Here is a 15,825-nt window from a genome sequence, read left to right on the forward strand (position 1 = left end):
AATTCTACTTTTGAGTTTCGCTATTGGATTTTTTTTTTTGCGCTGAAGATTTTGATATATTTAGCACAAATTTACCCTTCTTTCAAACATTCTATGTTTTTTTTTCTGGATATGATGTAACCATAACTATAGGTATAAAGACTGTTGATTTAAAATTTATATAAATGTCACCTTCTTTTATACTTAGAACAGCCTATATGGAGCTATATTTTTTAGATATTTTTTTTTGTTTCCAACTGACAAAAGGGCGGCAATCGATAACATTGATTAGCTCAAGTTATTGGCGAAAAGAGATATCGATTACTGCAGTTACTTCGATGGGTTGTGATACTTTTCTCCGAACATCATTTCCCTGAACGCCAGTTCCCCGAATACCAGTTCCCTGAATAACCCATTTCCCCGATTAGCCCACTTCCCCGAAAAGTTTTTGGCACTCATAATTGTGGTAACTTTATACATTTGAGGGTGGTGAGCAAACTGGCCATCTGTTATGCACCCTTCTTTATTTAATTGGCAGTTCTTTCGAGTTTTACCGTCCTCAGCATTTTTGCTAACATGTGTACAGCCGAGAATGTCAAAATACCTCCTTCTTTTGATTGCTTATCATTCTTTCTCGTTCACTATCAAGCCACTGAAGACTATAAAGGGCACCTATTTAAACTGCACCTTTTTTCGGGGAAACCGATCATTCGGGGAACTGGCATTCGGAAACTGATATTCGGAGAAACAACATTCGGGAAAAATAGCACAATCGCTTCGATGATGCTGAATGCAACTTCTGATGTCTTTTTGTTATATTATGCCACAATAATTTTTGGCGTTCAATCTTCTTCTTATTCATAAATTTTGCCTTCTTTTAAAAATAGGCTGGTCTTTATATTTATACTGTTTTAAATTTTGTTATTTAATAAATCTAAATGTTAACCATTTTTATATTTTGCTGTTTTAGCAATTCTTGCAAGAATGATAATTACTTTAGAACCTGCCAATACACACATGATCTTCTTTCGAAATATGCTGGATTTTTTTTTTTCAATCACAAATTTTCCCTTCTTTCGATAACAGACGGTATTCTTGGCGTACATTTCCCAAATCAAAATTTATATTGAATCGTCCAAAAGTTTTGCCACACATATTTTCTTTTAAAAATATGGGATGAAGTGGGAAGATTTTTTTTTTGCAATAGAGCTTTAAACATTTTCAACGAAAAATAATCTGCTCTCGTATATAGACTATTTTTTGCATTATGCTGCAATAAAAGATCTTTAATATTTTGCAAATACATTTTCCCTTCTTTTATCAAGTAATTTTCATCAAGTGTTACGTTCATACTGGGACAGAGCTTGATCTGCAACGAAATATTTCATGAGCATTCCCTTTATTAATAACTGCGAACTTTCTTTGCTAATTTACTGTTTTCAAATATGTATATCGCAACAAGCTCAAAGATACTCTATTTTCTGGGATGTAGAGAAAATTATTATTCCGAAAAGATCTTCCACCAGACCCGTCACGAGTTTTATTTAGTTATGCTCTCTAATGACACAACAATTTTTGACATTCATAGCTTGGAAAACCTGTAAACGAACACCACATTTATTGAAAACCTACCAAAAATTTTTGGTGGTGTGGATCTCGCTAAAAACTTAAAAAATGCCAATATTCATTCTAAGTCAATCATTATGCCGAACGACTATTATGCCAAACGACTTTATGCCAAACGGCTTTATGCCAAACGACTTTATGCCAAACGGGGTACAATCGTTATTTGTTATTTCTATAAATATTGATTTTTTAATAATTCAGAAATCCTATTCGGACTTACGGAGCCTAAATTAAGGCTCGAACCTGAACGTAAACCCAAACATGTGCAAAGTGAACATCGGTTTGAAAACCGGTCCATTTGAACCTCGATTGCCACCGCGGTTCAAATGTTGGAGCAAATCATCGGTTGCTGCAAAACGGGCAGACAGAAAACGGTGAAATCCACGCTTATCAATTTCTACTTATTGTCTTGTTGTATGATATAGTAAAAAGTATAGTGGTTTTTTTCATTAAATTACCGCTAAATGTTTCCTAAAATATTGATCTTAGTTGATCTACTTAAATAAAACATTTATTTTCAAGCCTCAAGGGTCTTGCGGATTTCAATCGTTCTCTATCAAAGCATATATTGTAGCATTACTTGAAACTAAGTTTAAACCGAAGTACACATGTACCGGGTTTTGCGTGGTACACTGGTACAGAGACCAGTGATGCATTTGAACGCGTTCAGTTTGCGTTCCAGTTCAATTCGTTGAACGGAGTGATCAAGTAGGCTTGCTCATTGTTCAGCTTAGCTTTAGCTTAGACTGACTACACATATCAATGGTTGCTATTCCGTGATTGACCGAAGTCAGTGAAAATGCACAAAGAATCAACTAGAAGTTCAGCTGGGATTGGCCATAATCTTCTTCAGTGTGCATAATTCAGTGCCTCTATTTATACAAGGTCAATAACGGCGCCGGCCACGTCCTTGCAGTCAGGTGGGATTGAGGGAAGAAATGTTAGTGTGTAACCTTTGCTATTTGGAGACCGTGTTTGCCTCTGCATCTCCACAAAGGTTACTGGGAGGGTTGTTTGTTAATGGGGAGGATCGTTGGGTCAAAGGATTCACTTTGATAAGCGATTAGACCATGATAAACAATGATTTGTGAGATATATCAATGCTTATACGTAAATATAATTGTTCATATAATTTCTATGTAGATGAAAATTATGCCGACACTTGAGGTGACGAACCATTCAAAGTTTGTTGAACAAATACCTAAATGTAACATTCCTACAGCTGTCAGTACGAAAGCATGTGTTATTATATTTTACTCATTTGAAAAGAAACAAAAGACTCAATTGGTTGGGACATCATAGAACACTCTTATTCTTATGCCGACACTTACAGTGGCGAACCATCCAAAGATTGTTGAATAAAGTGAACCTTTCGCAAGTCTACACTTGTAGTGTCGAACCATTCAAAGTTTTTTTAATTACAAAAATAAAAGTATATAAGGGCTGTTCTGAAAAAAAAAATGTTAAACATAAATAAATCATGAATCAGAGTTTGTGTCGACACTCACAGTGACGAACCATCCATAGTTTGTTGAAACATCATATTTACATCCCACCATTGTAACGATTCAATGTGCAGTCATACATATTTTATAGATTAGAAATAGTAGCATGAAACGAGCTCACCAATTGATCCGTTATCCTTGACTGAGCAGCCACTTTCAGCTTCACTCGTTTGCTCGGCTAGCACTCAGAAAAAAAAAATAAAAAAATAGGCGCGCGACCCGAAAAAAAAACACGGACGACAGCTCGGGCTTTCTTGACGCACTGCCCAGGAGCAAGGGTCAAGGTCGTCGAAAGATCAAAATGAACGAACCGATCGCGGCACTTTTTAACTTACTCCAACCGAACTCCCCGATCACGCCACTTTTTCACTTACGAGATTGACGCGCGACATGTTTGATCCTGCCCTCGTCGCTCGCTCCGGCAAAAGCAAGCGTCAAGGTCGAAAGATCAAACAGAACTCCTCAAGTAGGCTTGCTCATTGTTCAGTTCAAAAATTTGAACTCTGGTGAGCAGAAAATTGAACGCAGATTGTTCTGACAGAATTCACGTCATCTTACCGTGATAAAGTTGTTTAGAAGGTGCTCAAAGTGAGACATAATATATTTATTTATAACTAAATTTAGTTTTACAATTGATTCAAGAAATATTTTCCTGATAAAATCCTAATCACTGTCAGAGACGCAGCGCGTTTGCGGTTCAACACAAGTTGCAGGTGCAAACCAACGTTTAACATCGATTCTGTTCATGGGGAGACTGCTCTAAAGATTCCCTCTGGAGCCAGAGTCAGAGTACGAACACATTTGTGTGCGATAGTTTTGAATCCGATTATAAAACTATACTTTAAACTATATAATCCTCACGCTCGTCCCCCTATAAGATCGCTGTTGGAATCCGGTATGTAGCTACATGCTTAATTTTCATTGAGTAATTTTTACCTCTTCAAAAATCCTTCCCCTAATTTCTCCCATCTAGTGTTTTTCATTCGTATCTCATCAAATAAGTTAAAGAATTAGTTCAATAATATGACGATAGCTAAAATCTCCCAATGAGCCTCTGGAGCCGGTCTTCTGATACCTGGGTATCCCAGTCATTTCGCAAAACAAAACTGTATATTACTGGGCTATTACCAGGGAAGGCAATGTATCTATGTGAAATTGCTGAATCCTTGACATGCCACTGCCAACTCAACTATTGCATTGCAAACATTCAGTGTGTGGACTCATTTGTATGTGATAGCTGTGAATTCTATTATGTAAACGCGTGTTACCTGATATTTAACTGATATTCACGACATTTTATACGTGCATATACGTATAAGCATCGCATAACGCAAAAGTTGATTCCATTATACGTCCATTCTGATTGTCAGAGGAATCGTCTAGACATTGTGTTGTTCTAAATTTTTTTTAACGATTCGAAGTTTAAAACCTAAAACCATTTTTTTGAAAGGGAACAGAACTGAAGTTTAACTCCAAAATCTCAATACAGGTATGTTCCGTTTTTACCACGTTCCGATTTTGTCACGCTCCGATGTTGTCACGTTTCGATTTCGTCAACAAATTATTCCGTTTTTATCAACACAAAAAAAATATTTTTTTTTATTTTCAAAATGTTTAGAATATAAACTAAATATTTGTCTTGAAGCAATTTAAATGCTTTTCAATAGCCTCAGAGTTGTATTTTCGACATGATGTTAATGTTGAACACCTACGATATATGGCAGGTGTCAAGTCATATACGATTCAATAAGGTTTGACTCCTTCTTATCCACTAATCAACTGGAGTTTTCAAACTTTGCATGTTCTATTGGACAAGATTGACCCATCATTCAACAATCGAGAGTTGCTTTGGCCACGTCCTAGCAACAACTGGAATTTGTGATTAGTTGAATACGTATACTTACGAGAGTTGCAGAGACCCCTCCTTTTTCTTATAAAACATGGTATCAAAGAATTTTCTTTGTAAGTTCGATGGACAGCCCCAATAATTATGTAAGTTAACAGGGTCCTAAAATATTTAAAGAAATCTTGTTTTTATTTAATGACACGAAAAAGCATGTACAGCAAGGGTTGTGACAAAAAAAACAAATGTTTTGAACTCAAACAAACGAAAAGCATAAAAAAATGAGTTAACATGTGTTTTTGTCCTAAACTTAAGCGTATGGAACTAAAATTGGGACAGGGCTTTAGGACCCTATTTTGACAGTTTTTCGACCGTATGAAAATTAAAAATAATTTATATGGCACGTAAGATATCTCAAACCTCCCTCCCCTCATAACCCCTCACGTTTAATGAATTCTTGTTTTCATTTAGTAATACGAAAGAGCATGTTCTCGCAACTACTTTAGCCATTTTTCCAGCTCAAATAACGGCTATAACATATTTAAACCTCAATTTTAAAAATGGTTCCAAATATGAACCTTGACATTTTTCATCATGTTTGACGTTCACTTTGTCGACAAAAATGTTACAGGGCTTATAAGTTTAACACTGCACGAAAAAAAAAACAATTTAGAGTTTTTTTTTAGTTGACTTTACCCAAAATTAAGTATATCGATTATTCTGGGGATTTTTTTTTTATTTCCGTACGGGTTTGGGCCGAAAGGTCTCAGATTTTCTTGAAACTTTTTCCACAGGCAGGGCTCATCAATATATGAATAAAAAAAAATTAAGAAAAATTCAGGGCTGCCTATTTTCCCGGAAAACTCAGTTTGATTTTTTTTTTGTTTTCCCCTGACACTACTTACTTTGAAAAATCATAACTCAAGAACGAAGCATCATAGAAACAAAGTTTTTTTTTATGAAAATGAAAGCAAATTTTCTCAGGAATAAAAAAAAAATTAACTGGAAAAAGTTTTCCACAAAATTTTCCACCGTTGAGAAATGAGAAAAATTCAGGGTTGCCTATTTTTCCGGAAAACTCAGTTGGAAATTTTTTGTTTTCCCCTGACACTACTTTGAAAATGGGGACGGACCTGGTGTAGTGGTTAGAACACACGCCTCTCACGTCGAAGACCTGGGATCGAATCCCATCCCCGAGATAGTCACTAAAAAAATCAGTGACGACTTCCTTCGGAAGGGAAGTAAAGCCGTTGGTCCCGAGATGAACTAGCCCAGGGCTAAAAATCTCGTTAATAAAGATAGAAAAAAAAAATACTTTGAAAAATCATAACTCAAGAACGAAGCATCATAGAAACAAAATTTTTTTTTAATGAAAATGAAAGCAAATTTTCTCAGGAATAAAAAAAATATTAACTGGAAAAAGTTTTCCACAAAATTTTCCACCGTTGAGAAAATTCGTAAAGAAAAGCCGGAAAAACTATGCTCCAACTCGTGAAAAATTTTCAAAAAAATATTTTTGAGAAGATAATTTCATAAGCTTTAATCGCTGAAATTTTTGAAATATACTTTTTTCGTTTTTGAGTTATGGCCAATTTTGTAAAAAATGGGCAATTGTGCCATTTTGAGCCTTTTCTTTGAAAAATCATAACTCAAGAAAGAAGCATCGTAGAAACAATTTTTTTTTATGAAAATGAAAGCAAATTTTCTCAGGAATAAAAAAAAAATAACTGGAAATGGAAATGGAAACTGGAAATTCTAACCGAGAAAATTTATTACAAAATCATATTGATTGATAGGAGTGTGCAATCAACTTTCGTTATGAACCTATAAGAATGGACAATCTTAATGCTCCTCACAGCTCCTAAACATCAATACTTAGCTTAGCTTAGCTTAGCTTAGACTGACTACACATATCAATGGTTGCTATTCCGTGATTGACCGAAGTCAGTGAAAATGCACAAAGAATCAACTAGAAGTTCGGCTGGGATTGGCCATAATCTTCTTCAGTGTGCATAATTCAGTGCCTCTATTTATACAGGGTCAATAACGGCGCCGGCCACGTCCTTGCAGTCAGGTGGGATTGGGGGAAGGAATGTTAGTGTGTAACCTTTGCTTTTTGGAGACCGTGTTTGCCTCTGCATCTCCACAAAGGTTACTGGGAGGGATGTTTGTTAATGGGGAGGATCGTTGGGTCATAGGATTCACTTTGATAAGCGATTAGACCATGATAAACAATGATTTGTGAGATATATACATGCTTATACGTAAATATAATATTTTCATTTGATATGAACAATTTCTATGTAGAGGAAAATTATGCCGACACTTGAGGTGACGAACCATTCAAAGTTTGTTGAACAAATACCTAAATGTAACATTCCTACAGCTGTCAGGACGAAAGCATGTGTTATTATATTTTACTCATTTGAAAAGAAACAAAAAACTCGATTGGTTGGGACATCATAGAACACTCTTATTATTATGCCGACACTTACAGTGGCGAACCATCCAAAGTTTGTTGAATAAAGTAAACCTTTCGCAACTCTACACTTGTAGTGTCGAACCATTCAAAGTTTTTTTTAATTACAAAAATAAAGGTATATAAGAGGTGTTCTGAAAAAAAAAAGTTAAACATAAATAAATCATGAATCAGAGTTTGTGTCGACACTCACAGTGACGAACCATCCATAGTTTGTTGAAAAATCATATTTACATCCCACCATTGTAACGATTGAATGTGCAGTCATACATATTTTATAGATTAGAAATAGTAGCATGAAACGAGCTCACCAATTGATCCGTTATCCTTGACTGAGCAGCCACAATCCACTTTCGGCTTCACTTGTTTGCTCGGCTATAAAAAGCACTCAGGAAAAAAAATAAGCGCGCGACCCAAAAAGAATAAAAAAAAAAACTGTTCGGGCTTTCTTGACGCACTGCCCAGGAGCAAGCGTCAAGGTCGAAGGATCAAACAGAACTAACCGATCGCGGCACTTTTTCAGTTACTCCAACCGAACTCACCGATCACGCCACTTTTTCACTTACTAGACCAACGCGCGACATGTTTGATCCTGCCCTCGTCGCTCGCCCCGGCAAAAGCAAGTGTCAAGGTCGAAAGATCAAACAGACCTAACCGATCGCGGCACTTTTTCACTTTCTTCAACCGAACTCACCGATCACGCCACTTTTTCACTTACGAGACCGACGCGCGACATGTTTGATCCTGCCTCACAGCTCCTAAACATCAATACTGTACATTTATATGATGAAAATGTATATTATTCTAACAAAACAGCAATTTTCTTTTCAAATTTGTAAAATATTTTGTCTAAGAAAATTATTCCGTTTTTGTCACGGTTCCGTTTTTATCAACTGAAAATTGCCGATCATGTTGATAAAAACGGAACATACCTGTATCACGATAAATAAATCACAAACAATGAACTACTAAGAATTTTTTAAGACTTCTACTAATAAGCCCGTAAATATACCTTACACTTCAATTACCGTATTACTGTTGTATTTTGTCCGGATTGAATACTCCGCTTCCCACTGTGTGCATAAATATCGAAAGGATATAAATCCTTTATCCAAATGAACAACCTGGCGTCGGAACTGTGGGTAGGCCTGTTTTTTTTTTTCTGATACTATCATCGTGATTCCGTTGGAGCTTTACCGCAAATTTTGACTACGTTTGTCGAGCAGTGGAAAATTATCCCTAAGGTTTAAAGAGGTAAAATTGATGTTGAGGACACTAAATTTAAAGCTGGAATAGCTTCAATTTCAAAATAACTAGGTATTATTATCTCACAATTTAGTTCAAAACTAATTGTAAGAAACATCTGAGAAAGCTGAATTGTTGCGTATTTATTGTAAAATTCTCCTCTTGAAGCATAGAGAAACTCCAGTTTGGATTATAAAGCTCAACACAACTGAATCAATGACGATGGCGACAGTTATGGTTAAGAGGAAAATACGATTGAATGGAACGTCGATTACTTTGCACCAAATTTTCGCTATAGATTGTGGCCTGATTGAGTATTTTTGTTATAATTGCTTTAGAGCCGCCAACCGCCCAATATGGCCAAAATCTGCATCCCGAGCTGGACATGTGAGAAGATGCGACAGATAATGTTACCTGATGCATCGCATGAGTTATTCCTTCTGGGCATTCGAGAGCACACATATCACATCACACTACAAATCCAGCAAGCGTAGCAAAATAATCTTGCTTTATCATGCTCCATTTCCCCTGGGGCGACGAATCAATTCTACACTTCTGCTGCTGGCTGCCTTGAACGCATAGAAAACCCCGCGACGCCGCGACAATGACATGACAACCACACACTTTTCCGTGCTTCGCGGAGGGTATAATGGTCCAAAATGCTACGTTAAGAATTAGTGTCGTCTTCTCGTAATAAAATCCACATTTTAAGGCCATTCGAAATTCTAACTTTAACTGCTAGCTACCACCATGAAAAAAAATTCCAAATTTGAGCTATTTAAAGGTTTTGAATCGTGTTGAAAAATGGGCTAAAATGCTATTTAAAACGGAGAACTTATAGTCGGCAACCATGCTTCTCCATGAGTTTGCTATGTTGCATGGGAACGCTTATTTTTTAATGAACAAGAATGGAATGATGTTTGTATATCACGAAACGGTTTGAGAACGGGCTACCGGAATTTTTAAAATTGTTCCATAGTTATATTTCTAAAATACTCTTATATGTGTGTATATATAAAAATCTCAGGGCATTAAACAAAAAGGCCAGTAAAAACGGGATTGAACGGAACTGTAATTTTGCACGAGACGTTTCATGGCGTTTTTCAACAGCCTATTTGATGGCAAGACAAAGTTTGTCGGTTATAACATCATTAAACAGGTTAAGGTTTATACAAAAATGTGAAACATTTTTGAATTTCATCGAGAAATTTAAGGGACGCTTGTAGCGGAAACTCTTGGATAAACATATTTTAATATCGTTAGCAAATTTAATCGTTCTAGAAATGATTGAATGAGTTAAGTCATTTTACCCCACCAGTTGCGTATTGTGCCATGTTGCCCTTCCTATCTAACACACGAAACCACAGGAGAAAAATATCGCCTGTCAAAAGAGGAAAATTATTTTTCGCCGAAGAACTTCACGCTATGCGGTTCGCTTACTCACTATATAACATCAGGTTATACCAACCTAGGTATTTCCTTTCATTCAGGAGCGCTTTATCCCAACTCATCATCATCCGCGATAGGACGAGGTTCGATTTGATGGAACACCATCCCGGCTCTTCCGCCTTGGCGGTGCGCTGTCAGAAACACATTTTAACATTCCAACGTGCGAACGGAAGCTTTTTTCTATTTTCTCCAACTAAAAAAAGCATGACAGCAGGGAACAACGTTGGGCTGATGTGACGATTCGCGTTGTACATATGTGATGTGTCAGTGCTAGTAGTAGTTCTCTTTCTAAAGGCTTTCTCAATGCAAATCTTTAAAAAATCTCTATTTTAACGTGAGGTTTCTATTTCAACCCAAATGATCTCTTCTCTTTTTTTCTTTTTCTCCTTGTCAAATTCTAATGGTTTCAACCTTCTTTTACGTGACTATTTCACAGATTCTTCAGGAATTTCTTCTCAGATTCAGGAATTATTATAACTATTATTACTAAGCTCTCCTTTGCATGCTTTCAAGGACTCATCAAGAGATCCCTTGGTAAGTGATGCGATTCATGTAACCTCTGTTTAAAAAGTTATCTATCAATGCGTCAACATTGTAAACATCGAACTATTCAAAGGTTTGAATCTCTAAATTTGGTAAAACATGAATAAGCGCTTATGTCAACACTTAAAGTGACGAACCATTCATAGTTTGTCCAACAAATAAATAAAAAAATACATGTTATGATCCAAATGTGTTATTACAAGCAGCGTCAACACTTAGAATCAGGAATATAAAATAACTCAGATGGCGCGCAAATGAAGTGCTAACTGAAGCACTGTGCTTCGCAAAGCACTGGACAAACAAACGAAGCCAGCGAAAAAACACTCCGAGCGCGCGAAAATGAATCGGACTGCTCGGGTCGAGGCCCTATCTCAATGTTTGTGCCAAACGCTTGAGCTTATATTAGAAATACATGTTTACTCAACTTTCTAATATTTTGTGTTAGTTTAAGGTGAAGATGAATCGAAGCCAAACTTCAAATTTTCAAGAGCACGGATCTGGAGAACTTAACATCCGTTTAAGCTGAAAACTTAATCGTTTGGTCACTAGGTGATGACCAATCGATTAGGTTTTCAGCTCAAACGGATGTTTGGTTCTCCAGACTCGTGCTCTTGAAAATTTGAACTTTGGCTTCGATTGATCTTCACCTTTAGTCCAAATTCTTTCGTTTTCTGAGTTTATGTCACATCCCTAGATTTTAACTCAAATTTTGGGTGAAGTATATTTTCTTTTAGAAGTGAATTTTCTGTCACGTTTACCTCGGTTCCGCGTTTTGAAATTTTTTGGAATTCAGCTTGTGCTTTGAAACAATTCTTTGCGTAATAAAATTTGTGAAATAAAAATCGGTAGTTAAAAAGCTACATTAGTGCAAAAAATGTGAATCGGCAAAAGTGGAATAAATGTGCATCTGACGTGTGATCGATCGTGAGCGTTTTCTGGCATGAGCGAAAGGGGATGGAAGCGCAGTAGATGGAAGCTTTCATGGCGATGACACCTCCACCGTGGCCTTCGATCAACTGAGTGAGATTGTTCTGATTATTATTTTTATTATTTCAAGTTTACATATTAAAAACAAAAAGGGGAACGTAGTCCAAAATGCAACTTTGAGGATTTGTGGCGCTTTCGCGTGTGTTCGTTGTTATTCACTATCAATTTACATACATAAATTGATGTTTTACGGGATGGGGATCAGAGTAACTTTTGTTTTCGTTTCAGAGAGCGAGTAAGGGCGCTTAAGCCCAGGCTTCAGAGCCAGGACATACGGGAGAAATACCTGTGTCCCATCCTAGGAAAAGGACAAACAAGAATGGAGTGCGCATTAACTTTCTTAGCAACGCCACTCCCAACGATTTTGCCTATCTCCCTAAATGGAACGGTTGGTACGGTTGTCCCCGTTTCTTCCTTCACAATATTTCAAAATCTCTTGTCTATCATGTTATTCATTCGTGAATAATCTGATCGTCGGAAATTTTTGAATTACCTTCAAATCCCAAGTGTGCACAGTGGGCCTGGCCATTTTAATATTTGTATCAAATCATTGATATGCTGCAAATATTAATGCTGACAAGAAAGTACTGGAAGAAATTTCAGTATTTCCAGGATGCTTTTCAATATTGGCTGTGCAAGTACTTAGAATAGAATAGAATAGAATAGAAGTATATTTTCTTTTAGAAGTGTCAGATAGGAACAACCCCAGTATTAAAAAGCAAATCACCAGTGGTTTTTATTTGGCGATGTGAATATCAAACATAATCTGAAGTGTTAAGGCTAAAATTTCAACAATTATTTTTTTATTATTTTAAATTGACGTTTCATTATGAATTAGCAGTCAATTTTAGTGGTAACTATTGCCCAAGTTGAGCCCCATTGCAAGTACATGCTGTTTCGTGCTATCAAATAACAGGATTCCGTAAAAAACAGGACCCTACTTTTTCGCCAATTTTTACAATTATCCTGCCCGAAATTTTCAAATTAATTTTTTCATGAATTCATCCACATTTACTTCAAGAAATGTTCCAAAAATTCCTCCAATAATTATCCGAAGAAATATATTTGACACTCTTCCAGGTGTATATTCTTCAATAAATTCAACCAAGAATTCCCCTTAAAGATTCTCCAGAAATTTCTCCATCATTTCATTCAAAAGTTAGTCATACAGTTCTTTCAAACATTTTCTCGGGTGTTCTCTCAAGTTTTATCTTCATGACTTCTTCAAAAGTTCATTTAAAGTTCCACACCAGCTAATAATAAAGTAATTATTCTACAATCATTCCTGCCCAAATTTTGTTCATAGATTCAATCCGGAAATTTTCAAGGAGTTCCTGCAGAATAATATCCAGAGATCTCATTGTTTTTTTTTTTCAATTATCTCAGAAATGTATCTACGATATCCTTCAAGATTTCCTTAAGAGTCCAGGAGTTCTTTACCGTTAAATGTTACTTCTGAAGGACTCTGAAGAGGAATCTCTGTAATGATTTCTGAAGATATTGTTAGAGAAATATATGATTGAAATATTTAAAAAATATATAACAGCAAGTTCATAAGAGATACTAGAAAAAAAAATCTGGATAAGTTACGGGTTGATTTCTTGAATATGTTCTGAACGGGAATATGGGTGGAAGTCTTGAGAAAACGATGGTAAAATCATTGGATAATTTCATGGAGGAACTTTCTTGAACAATTTCTGCAAAAATCTTTAGAGGAATTCTAGATGAGGTAATTTCTGTGGTTATCTTTAGAAAAAAATCCAGGTTTAATGCATGAAGGTATCTAAAATGAAACTCCTGGGGTGATTTCATAGGAAATTTGTAAAAATACAAAAAAAATACTCCTGATGAAACTTTGGAGTAATGTATGAAGCAAACTTTGAGCAAATACCTAGTTAAATTCCTGAAGAAATTTATGAAAAAAATATACAGTAATATGAATAGTAGGAAAGAAGCATTAACTTTCGTCCTACAATAATACTGTGCGTATTTAAGGATTTAAATACAAAGTAGACAAAGTAGGCAAAATCGTATGAATGGATTGAAAATACTTGTACTAATACTTGTCATGATGTCAGGAGAAATTCCCAAAAAAAATATCTAGAAAATATTTAAAATTCTCTGATGAATAAAAATCGTATCCCATTAGTTTTTTGTTTTTTTTTTTTGTTCTCTTGGTTCCCATTTTAATCCTTTTTGATTTTGCTTTTTTTTGGTTCAAACTTTAAACATGGTTTACAAAATCATGAAATTTAATATATCGCGAATTGGGTTTAAGGTTCTTCAAATTAGTTACAAATTCCTTTAAAGAAGATATCCGGCATATGAAAAAAAATATGCAGAAATTCTTGAACGTTGCTCTCTTTGCAATATCGCAAGCTAGGTTTCAGTGCCTCCAAAACAGTGGACACTTTCCAAGGGAAACTGGATATCACCTGGATATGACCAAGTGAGCCAAAAGCTTGAACGCAATCTGTTGTGTGAACATACGATTTACATGGTTGAAGACCTTTGTTCAGGTGTTTAGGGTATTGATATAAAAATCCTTGTTGATATAATAGATCCTATGGTCTGTTTTCTCGGTTCATTCGAGAGACACAGACAAACTGAGGCACAAGAAGAAAACGTTAGTGTTGCACATAGACACCAGTGATGTATGCAATCACGGTGGTCGAAATGTTTTCGATGATATCCGGCAGCGCTTCCCTTTCACAACACAAGCAATCAAACGAATGTCGGAAAGAAAAATGTCAATTGAATGCCTTTGCCCACGATAGCTTCGCTAGGAAACGTTACGGTTTTGTTTCTTTCTGTCATTTTTCGTAACAGGCGCTGCTTGCACTGTATATGTACCACATTTGATATAATCAGCTAGATTAAACTATTCATATTGTTTGTAATCCGATAGGGATCCAGATCCTATATAACTGGCACTTTTGATTCACAGTGGTTAATTTTAAAGCTGCTATATATTTGGCCACAACATGAGCCGCATTGAAGTGCTTCTAATGGCTAAGTTTCAGACAATTCGGCCGAGTAAAATCACCCATGCCAAAGTGAATCATGGAAGTGCTCAAATAACTGCACCATGGATAATATGCAAAACTTATAATATATGCAAATGTTATCGTGTCACATTCAATTCACAATGTTTCACCTAAAAGACGATCACAACCTAGTGGCCCAGTCCACAAAAGCTAACTACACCAATTGAGACTTTCTATTGAACTTCCACAAATTTACGTTCCAAATCAAACCACCAAATCTCGATTACTATTTCAAATCGACGTAGGTAACTTTCATACGGTTTTGAAAAAAATAATTAAGAAGTTTCAATACCTGCCTTCTAAAACTGTATCAAAAAAATCACCTTTTTAACATTTTTTCGTCGTGTACATCGCTTAAATTTTGCATACATTCAGCTCGCGATCTAAAACTAACTAGTAGTTTCTATTGTTTCCCACAAAAAAATATAACAAAATGATAAGCCGTTTCATTCAGTTACTTGCGACGTTTTGCAATCGACTCAAGTATTGTTTTGTTTTGATTCGTGGTTAAGTCACTTTGTCTCTCCATACAACGGAGTGGTGAAGGTAGCGGACCGGTTGCGAAAGTTGAAAATCTTACTTACGCCTTTTTGTAAATCCGGAAATTAAAAAAAAAAATCAAAAAGTTGAAAAATCGAGTTGGTTTAGAGCGGACCGTGTAGAATTCCGACTGCGAAACACGTAGGATCGATAAAGTAAGTTTGTTTACTCTTCTGACTTGAGACTGTTTGAATAAGTTTTCGAGAAATATGTAAAGAAGTATTGAATGGATTTCAGTGAAAGCGCCGCGAAAAGATTCTTCGGATTGCACATTTCGCATTACCCCCATTGCTGGAGATGTTTTTTGTTCCCATTCATCATCATACAACTCTCGCACAATGATGATTATAATTCGTCCTCAATGTTTCCTAAACAGGCAAGAAGCTATCTCGTGCTCTGCAAATGACGATAAGCCTTCATGTGCGAATAGCATCATTTTTCTTTTGTTTGCGACAGGTCGCACTGTGAATGGCTGTCAGCAGCAATCTAGAATGTCGTATCATCACTTGAAATAAGGCGTGGGTTTCGAGTATTACACATATAGGATATGCTGGCATTACGTTGGAGAGTTTCAGATGTTCT

This window comes from Aedes aegypti, chromosome 3 (genome assembly GCF_002204515.2).
Source record: "Aedes aegypti strain LVP_AGWG chromosome 3, AaegL5.0 Primary Assembly, whole genome shotgun sequence".
NCBI classification, from domain to species: domain Eukaryota; kingdom Metazoa; phylum Arthropoda; class Insecta; order Diptera; family Culicidae; genus Aedes; species Aedes aegypti.